This window comes from Coregonus clupeaformis, chromosome 9 (assembly GCF_020615455.1).
Source record: "Coregonus clupeaformis isolate EN_2021a chromosome 9, ASM2061545v1, whole genome shotgun sequence".
Taxonomy (NCBI): Eukaryota; Metazoa; Chordata; class Actinopteri; order Salmoniformes; family Salmonidae; genus Coregonus; species Coregonus clupeaformis.
Window position 1 is genome coordinate 37,161,344 of NC_059200.1, and position 9,384 is coordinate 37,170,727.

Genomic DNA, 9,384 nt, shown 5'->3' on the forward strand with positions numbered 1-9,384 from the left:
CTGTATTCCGGGGATGATATACTATCCCTGGTTGGCTCTGGAGGGTTTTCAGAGTGTGAATCAGATGACATCAGTCCAGGGCAGCCTGAAGCCCCGGCTTTGGATTCCGTGGGGAGAGTGAACCATTGGTGGTTAATGCGTGTTTGATGGAGCTGTGTCGTAGGGCGGCAGATCACCTGGGGGTGGATTGGCCGTCTTCTATCCCACAGCGGAATTCCTCCAGGTTTGGGGGAAGGTATTTACATCCTGTCCCTGCAGCGGTGAAGCTTACCCCTGTTTAAAGCTTTAGTTGATGAGCTAAAGGCCTTCCTGGGATTCCGCTCATTCAGCCAGGCAGGTCCTACTAGGTTATGGCGAGTTCATGAATGTGGAGGGTATGGAGGAGGCGGGGCTCGGTGGCACACCACCGATGGATGGAAAGCTGGTGAGTTATTTAGCAAGGGGGCTAATCCTAGCACGGTGCTTCCGAATAAACAGTGCTGGTTCTCGGAGGATCAGCTGGATAAAGTGTACCAGGCTGAGCGTGTGGCAGCCCGGTCGTTGAAGGTGGTCACAATGTATCATATCAATTTGCTGCAGGAGCTGAATAAGACCGTGGAGGAGTAGAAGCCGGTTTTAGAGCTTCTCGACAAAATACGTGCTATGGATGATTTTTTGCTGCATCTGTCCCGCTGTACTATCCTGGCTGTTTGCTGTGGCAACAGTGCTCCCAAGTGGCTTGGTCGATGGGGGCAAGTTACTGGTTGCCGAAGTCCCCAAACCCGGTGTGGGCCGGGTATCAGAACGGCGGTACCACAAAAGCACATTGTTTCTACCCAAGGTTCCTTGGTGTCCAGGGGTATCGAGAGTGTGGTATCGTCCAGGTGTGGAACTAATAAGCACAGTTCCTTCCCCACATTCAGACACACAGTTGTGGGTATGAAAACAAGCATGACAAAAAACAAAACAAATGATCCCAGTCCTCAGGATTCTGCTCTGCCCCTTCAGGAGATAATGTATGGGAGACTGGTAATGTGCTCCGTCCAGTGGCGGGCATGCACAGTTTCACCATGGGTGATGAGGACGGTGACAAGGGGATACGGTCTGCAGTTTGCTGTGCGTCCTCCTCCTGTTCCTGGCATCATTGAGAGAGGAGATGTCTTCTCTCTTTCAAAAGCAGGCTATTCGTTTGGTCCCCATGTCAGAAGTACAGAGCGGTTGGTACAGCCGGTATGTCTTAGTTCCCAAGAGTGACGTCCGATCCTGGATTTGCGTGTTTTAAACAAGCACCTCAAGGTTTGCAAGTTCGGCTATTGCAGTCGGTGCGTCCCAGCGGTTGGTTCACGTCCATAGATCTGAAGGATATTTTCATGTGGCTATACATCCTCTCCACAGAAAGTTTCTGAGGTTTAATTTAGAGGGTTTGGACTACAAGTTTCTTGTCCTGCATTTTGGGCTCTCCCTATCGCCCGCACCTTTTCTATGGTGCTGGAGCTGGTTTTGGCATCGGTGCAGTGCCAGGGGATCAGACTATTGGCCTATCTGGATGATTGGCTGGTCATAGTGGAGTTGAGGGAGCAGGTGGAGCTCCACACTGCCACGCTGGTTTCCTATATTCAGTCTTTGGGGTTCATAGTGAATCACAAGAAAAGTTGTTTGACTCCGGCTCAGTGCATTCAGGTTTCTGGGTCTCGTTCTGGAATCTGAATCATGCGTTTTTGTCCCAACAGAGGAGGGTTGCATTCCGCCTCTGTCTGGCACGGTTTCAGCTGGGGCACTCGGTGCCTTTTCGCTTGTGCCTGCGGTTAGTGGGTCTGATGGCCTCTATATACTTCTGTTGATGCATCTGTTTCAACACTGGGTGATTGCTACACATCTGGACGCATCTCGCCACTGCCATCGGTTGCTCAAGATATCCCTGTCGTCCCTAAGGGCGTTGACTGAAGCGTTTCCATCCAATGTTGGAGGGCCAGCATGTGTTGGTAATGTCCGACGACAGGATGGCTGTGGCGTACATCAACAGGCAGGGGTGATGCAGGTACATCAACAGGCAGGGGGGATGCGGTCTCTCTCTCTCCTAAACCTGGCCCGTTATCTTCCCGGATCTCTCAACGTGGGTGCGGATCTACATTTTACATTTTAGTCATTTAGCAGACGCTCTTATCCAGAGCGACTTACAGTTAGTGAGTGCATACATTTTCATATTGGCCCCCCGTGGGAAACGAACCCACAACCCGGACGTTGCAAGCACCATGCTCTACCAACTGAGCTACAGGGACCATCTACTTCCAGGAGGGGTCTTCGGTGGTTGCCCAGATATGGGACCGGTTTGGCAGGGCTGACGTAGATATTTACGCATCGCAAGAAAACGTGCATTGTCATCTGTTTTTCTCAATGAGGGATCTGGGCGCTTGGGGATGGATGCTTTGACATATCAGTGGCTTCGAACCGTGCTCTATGCGTTTCTTACTGTGCACCTGATTCAGACCACCATGGAGAGGGTCTGTCAGGAGGGTTTGTTGTTGATTCTGGTAGTGCCCGATTGGCCCAGACAACCCTGGTTCCCTGAGATCATCCACCTGTTGGGCGGGGACCCATGGAGGGTTCCGTGTCTTCGGGATCTATTGTCCCAGCTGCACGGGAGAATTTAGCACCCACGACTGCAGATATGGCCTCTGTGGGTGGCACTGAAAGGTTGAATTTGACAGCTACGGGTTTACCCTTGAACATGATTACGACTATACAGTTGGCGCATGCACCCTCTACGAGAGGGTTGTATACATGCATATATAAGTGGTGCACGTTTGAGGGTTGCAGTCAGGTTAAATGAGTTTCTCATTTTCAGAGCTCTTTGGTGGATTTGTTGATGTTCTTGCAAGAGCTTTTTGAGCAGGACCTTCCTTTTTCCACATTGAAGGTTTATGTGGCAGCCATCTCTGAAAGGCATGCGTAGGGTCAGACCAGTGTCTAAGCCTATGGCACTGACCTGGGACCTGGCTTTGGTCCTGGACGCTCTGTGTGAGCCTCCGTTTGAACCCTTGGAGACTGTGGACCTGAAGGTCCTTTCCTACAAGACTGCCCTGCTCATGGCGTTGGTGTAGGCCAAGCATGTTGGGGATCTCTACATGTTATCAGTACACCTTCCTGTTTGGAGTTCGCGCCTGGTGACTCCAAAGTGATGTTACGTCCTAATGCAACTTTTGCTCTCAAAGTTATGCCGATGTCTTACAGGTCCCTGGCTTTCGAGCTGCTCCCTTTCTCACATCCTCCATTTGCTTACAGTGCGTACTTTACAAGCATATATGGATAGGACCAAGGGTATCTGCGTTTGTGACCAGATTTTTGTCCGTTTCGCTAATCCAGCTCGGGGTAGGGCGCATTCTAAGCAGCGTCTTTCTCACTGGATTGTGGAGGCTATCTCCCTGGCATATGACAGCAAAGGACAAGGGTTGCCTAGCGGTGTGTGTGTTCAATCACTAGGATTGTGGCGGCTTCTTGAGCATTGTTCAGGGGCATGACGTTTGGTGAAATATGTGGTACAGTGAGTTAGGATTCCCCACATACCTTTGTGAGGTTGTATCACTTGGATGTAACTGCTCCCAGTGTGGCTCAAAGTGTTCTTATGGCTGGGTCCGGGAGCGTGTGTTAGGCAGCGCGCAGGTTGTGCATTATTCCGGGTTACCACAGTTTCACTCCGGGTTTGAGCCTTGGGCTGCTGTGGTTAGTTGATGAGGTGGCGCATGAATGCATATTATCAAGTCACAGCAGGTGCCCTGTTGTTTTGGACTTGCAGTTCCTTGTATGAATTCTGGCATTCCAGACTCCCCAGGTCTTGGTGTGAGCCTTTTTGGAACCAGTAGGGTCTATGGACTTGGGCCGATGTTAGGTGGTCGATGTTAGGCAGCATTTTGTCCAGATTACCACAGTTTCTCTGTGGGTTTGAGCCTTGGGTTGCCTTGGGGTGAGGCAGCGTGTAAAGTGTGAATTATTAGGGTTACTGCAGGTTTCCTGTGGGTTTGACTCTGGTCGACGCTATGCAGCGCGCGTGTGCGCTTTACCAAATCACAACAGGTGTTCTGTTGTTTTTGACTTGTGGTTCTTGTACGAGTTCTGACATTTTAGGCTTGCAAGGTATGTATTGTTCTTGGAACCGTGGGGTCTATGGACTTGGGCTGCAGTGGCAGCCTGTCATTGCGCATAACCAAGATGCAGCAGGTTCTGGTTCCCTATATGGGGCTTTGACAGTTCAGGCTTCTTAGGGAAAAAGGTGTCTTCTGTAACCCCTTTTTGGAGCCGCTGGAACTTGTGTGTGCTTGGGCTGCCGTTGGCCTCCTAGTTTGGTACCCTCTGAGCTGGCTTGGGGCGTGATTGTGTGTCCCAATAGTATGTTATACCGACTGAAAGGGAACATACAGTTATGAATATAACTAATGTTTCCTGAAGGAGGGAACAAGGTTCAACATATTCTGGCTCCGCTCCGTCAGGTGATTTAGGCTTGCTGAAGAGTGGTACTGAATTGAGGAAATGGATGCGAGGCCCGTTATTATAGCCAGGAAGGCGGGGCTTCCGAGGGCGGGCTCAGCATCCATTGGCCCGTTGGGAGTGATTTCAGTTATCTTCAGGTGAATATGATTGGTTGTTGACTCCCCATGGTATGTTATACCTCATTCCCTCGTTCAGGGAACAGTAGTTATATTCATAACCGGTATGTTATGTCTCTATATTCAATTAATTAATATTATAACTTTATTATGACTGCATTAATTATTCCACAGGCATAATTCTCCTTTATACCCTCCTCGTCTGCTGTTTTCACTGGGTTTGATATGTCGTCTATGAAATTGTGTCTGGCTGAATGACAGTTTGCTCTGTCCTTTTATTGATTGCTGTCTAGCTTGGCTTAAAATAATTATTTATTGGACAGACATGAGTGACCATGAATCGGTGACTAACAAGTTGGGAATAAAATGATACATCATAATAAAACAATAGCCTACATCATAAATAAAACAATACATCATGCAATACATTGTGCATTATAAACATTTACATTGCTCCATTATTACAAATGTACAATATAAAATGTACAATACTACAATATAAAACTATTACAACGTGTGTGTGTGTGTGTTAGTGTGTGTGTGTGTATGTGTGTATGTGTGTTTCTTCACAGTCTGTGTTGTTCTGTGAGGTGTTGTTTTATCTGTTTTTTTTAATCTGATTTTTCTGGTAGTTTGAGAGGTGGAAGAGAGTTCCATATATACTCTTAAAAAAAGGGTTTCCAAAAGGTTCCAGGTAAAACCCTTTTTGGTTCCAGTTAGAACCATTTTGGATTCCATGTGGAACCCTCTGTGGAAATGTTTCTACATGGAACCCAAAACGGTTCTACTTGGAACCAAAAGAGTTCTTCAAAGGGTTCTCCTATGGGGACAGCTGAAGGACCCTTTTAGGTTCTAGATAGACACTTATTTTTTCTAAAAGTGCAGTCATGACTCTATACAGTATAGTACTGTGCATTTCCTAGCTTCTGTTCTGGACTTGGGGATTGTGAAGAGACCCCTGGTGGCATATCTTGTGGGGTGTGTAGTGGTGTCTGAGCTGTGTGTTAGCTGTTTGTTTGAACAAACAGTTCGGTGCTTTCAACACATCAATACCTCTCACAAAGACAAGTAGTGATGCAGTCACTCTCTCCTCTACTTTGAGCCAGGAGAGATTGACATGTATGTTCTTGACATTAGCTCTGTTCTGGACCTTTAACCATGTTTTAAGGCTATACAGTGTTTGTTTACATTTACACATTTACAAACATTGGAGTAAAATACGTTTTATTTGGGTTCTGATGGGGTACGACAGTTGGACTATGCACATAAGGCATTTATAAATCATATTCTTTGAGAATCAATGGGTACATATCATTAAGTTATAAATCCCAAAATTGATATAGCAACTGCAGATTGCCCCTTTAAAGTCCCCACAAGGATAGTAAAACAAGGACAATTCTCCCTTGTGGGGACAAAGGCTATTTTAGGCTTAGGGGTTAGGTTTACAATTAGGGTTAGGGTTAGAGTTTGGGTTAGGTTTAGGAGTTAAGGTTAGGGGAAATAGGATTTTGAATGTAAATCAATTTTAGGTCCCCACAAGGATAGTAAAACGTGTGTGTTTGTGCATGTGCGTGTGTATCCACTTTATTGTCACAACTTTACTTAAAGTTGTTAATTAGTCCTTAAAGAGATTCTCCGATATTTCTGTTTACTTTTTAGCCAGTAGTCCTGAAAGTAGCACTCACAAGCCAAAAGTGGTCCCCGAAAATTGCGTACTACGTCACATATGTGCACCACGTCATTGCGCTCTCTCTCCCCTCTCTCTCTCTCTCTCTCTCTCTCGTGTCCACTGAGCCATAGGGCCTGCCCTGCAACCTTATTGGATAACGCTGGGCAGGACACTTTCTAGCTGTCAGTCAAATGCGAGGGGCTGAAGCTCATTGGCTAGAACTCGACTTGCTACACTCGGTTGCCTTTAAGTTTTGCTTTATCATAATTTGTTAACATTACACAATCAATTCATGTTTTATCGCAGAATGTAATTGTCTCTTGTAGAATTTACCTAACTCGGCTAAACTTAATATGCAAAGTTTGGTGGGCAAGGGGGTGCTGTTTTACCAAGCCCTGGTGCCCCAAACCGGAAAGACGTCACAAACCGAGAGTCAATCTGAAGGAGATTATCCACCAACCTTTTTTAGAGGCATCCATGGTAGACTTTGGTAAGCTAATTAATTACAGTATATAGTAAACCATTAAAATGTGAGGAAGTAATGTATCTAAAATGATCTTATTGTGATGAGTGATTTCGAAGGAGTCAGACGCAGGAGGGTAAATCACAGAATTACAGGATTTATTACAAAACACGGAGTTACGCAGTAATGCGTCAAAACACTCCAGTGCGCAAAACAGGTGCACTGGAAACAACAAGGCACACAGGGAAATATCCTGGCGATACAAAATACAAGGAGCTCCACCGAGCTTCTCTAACCTCCACAATAAACAATCACACACAAAGACAAGGGGGCAGAGGGAACACTTATACAGGTACTGATGAGGGGATATGAACCAGGTGTGTGTAATCAACAAGACAAAACAAATGGAATGATGAGATGAGGAGCGGCAGTGGCTAGAAGGCCGGTGACGACGAACGCCGAAGCCTGCCCGAACAAGGAGAGGAGGCAGCTTCGGAGGAAGTCGTGACACTTATACTGTTGTTTTAGAACATATTTTATTCCAGACATTGATTATCGATGTGTTGCTTCTTGTCTTTCGTTGCGTTGTAATGTGTAGCTAGCTAGCCAGTTCATTCAGCTAGCGCTAATCCGGTGAGACTTGCTAGCTTTTGCCATCCATTAAAACTCAATAGAGACATGGTTCAAACGTGCTTTTACAGTTGTTTTAGTACACTTTGTTGAAAACCATGTGTGTCGCTGTGTACACTCATTGAACTGTCTGTAATGTGTAGCTAGTTCATTTAATTAATGTCGGACAGTGTTTATCGATGCAAGTGTATGTAGCCTGCATTTGCACTAGCCTGCATTTGCGCACATGCATATCGACGCGTGTGGCAAATGTTAGAGAGGGGAGGGAATGAAAAACACGAGGCTAGCTAGCTAGCAAAGTGCAGCTGGTTATATGCTGCCTAGTAGGAATGTTGTTCACATGTAGAAGTGTAGTTGTTACTGTTGTAACCTATCTTGTGTTCGGTAGCTAGCTAGCTAACATTGTTGCTGAATATTCAGTGATGACATGATGGCTAATAATACCACGCCCAGCCAGTCAGCATGCTTGGTTTTCCAGATACATGTAGTTAGCTAGGCATAAGATAAAGCTGTTTTTATGCATTGTGATGATTTTGACAATAATTAATATCACATAGCAGTTTCCTGCTACCTAGGGACAGTGTACAATTGAAATTAAATCAGAGCAATTGGAGTTAGCTGAACTGACCCTTTTTGGCCTGTTACCATTTTAACTAGACATTGAACGGACAGTCCACCCCAAATTGAACGTTTGTTTTCAGACCTCAGAAACTGAGTGTGGTGTTAAAGTAGTTGATATGATTTGGATTCATAGTCATTCTAGCTAACCCATACTTGAATCACCAATGCTTGTTTTTTGTCTCCATTTTCAGATTTCTTCTAAAAGCATTTCTGAACATCGCAGACTTCATGGCTCTTTAGTGGTGGTAAGAACAATCTTTCAACGTCTGTCCAGTGTTGTTTTTGGTTTATTCATTGTTTTATGTTGAAAACATTTCCACCCTTTTGACATGTCTTCATCTTCACACTTACCTTTTTCTTATTTTTTCAGTGAATGTGGAAGTGTAAAGTCTGTGATGTACCAGTATCGAGCAGGTACCATTGGCCGACTACTTGGTCGGACCTCTCAGATGGTGACGTTGAAAAGAAGAATACACATTAAAGGTCTGTGTTACATGTACATTACACTAGCGCCGTCACACACGCACAGTAGTGAGAAGTGTTTGGTATAGCCTGTGTTTGCAACACTTTTGTTTCAGGATTTGAAAAGGTGAGTGCTGAATACTTAAATATTCTGCCACTAGATTTGTCCATTTTTTTCTCTCTGACTAACAAGTTGGGAAATGTCAGCTCCATTTCAGCTCAAAGTCTTGGAGAATCCGGGTTGTGCACACAAATGCCTGCTTCTAAGAGGTCAGTGTGACATTTACATTACACTAATGTGGTCACACAAGTATTCACACGGTAGTAAGTGGCACTTGGTATTGGCTTGTTTGCAACACTTTTGTTTCAGGATTTGAAAGTTGAACGCTCTGCTTCTCTCTGACGAACAAGTTGGGAAACCTTGGCTCCAGTTCAGCTCAGAATCTTCTTTGGAGAATCCGGATTGTGCACATAAACCCCTGCGTATATTTTTTTTTGTTTATTTAAACTTTATTTTATCAGGGAGTCATACTGAGACCAAGGTCTCTTTTACAGATGAGCCCTGAATTACATAAAATACACACATTATGACAACTTCCGGAGGACGTCCTCCAACCTATCAGAGCTCTGTGTAAGAGGCCACTGTGTTCTTGGGGACCTTTAATGCTGCAGACAGTTTTTGGTACCCTTCCCAAGATCTGTGCCTCGACACAATCCTGTCTCGGAGCTCTACGGACAATTCATTCGACCTCATGGCTTGGTTTTTGCTCTGACATGCACTGTCAACTGTGGGACCTTATATAGACAGGTGTGTGCCTTTCCAAATCATATCCAATCAATTGAATTTACCACAGGTGGATTCTAATCACATTGTAGAAACATCTCAAGGATGATCAATGGAAACAGGATTTAACTGAGCTCAATTTCGAGTCTCATAGCAAAGGGTCTGAATACTTATG

The 9,384-nt window shown here is 45.3% G+C and overlaps 1 long non-coding RNA gene across 1 annotated transcript; it reads left to right on the forward strand.

The window, feature by feature from the left end:
* Positions 1-8,152: 8,152 nt before the first annotated feature.
* On the forward strand, positions 8,153-8,693 carry LOC121574552. The gene is made up of 3 exons (XR_006002221.1): positions 8,153-8,208; positions 8,334-8,446; positions 8,633-8,693. It is a non-coding gene; the product is annotated as an uncharacterized LOC121574552 (long non-coding RNA).
* The last annotated feature ends 691 nt before the right edge of the window (positions 8,694-9,384 follow it).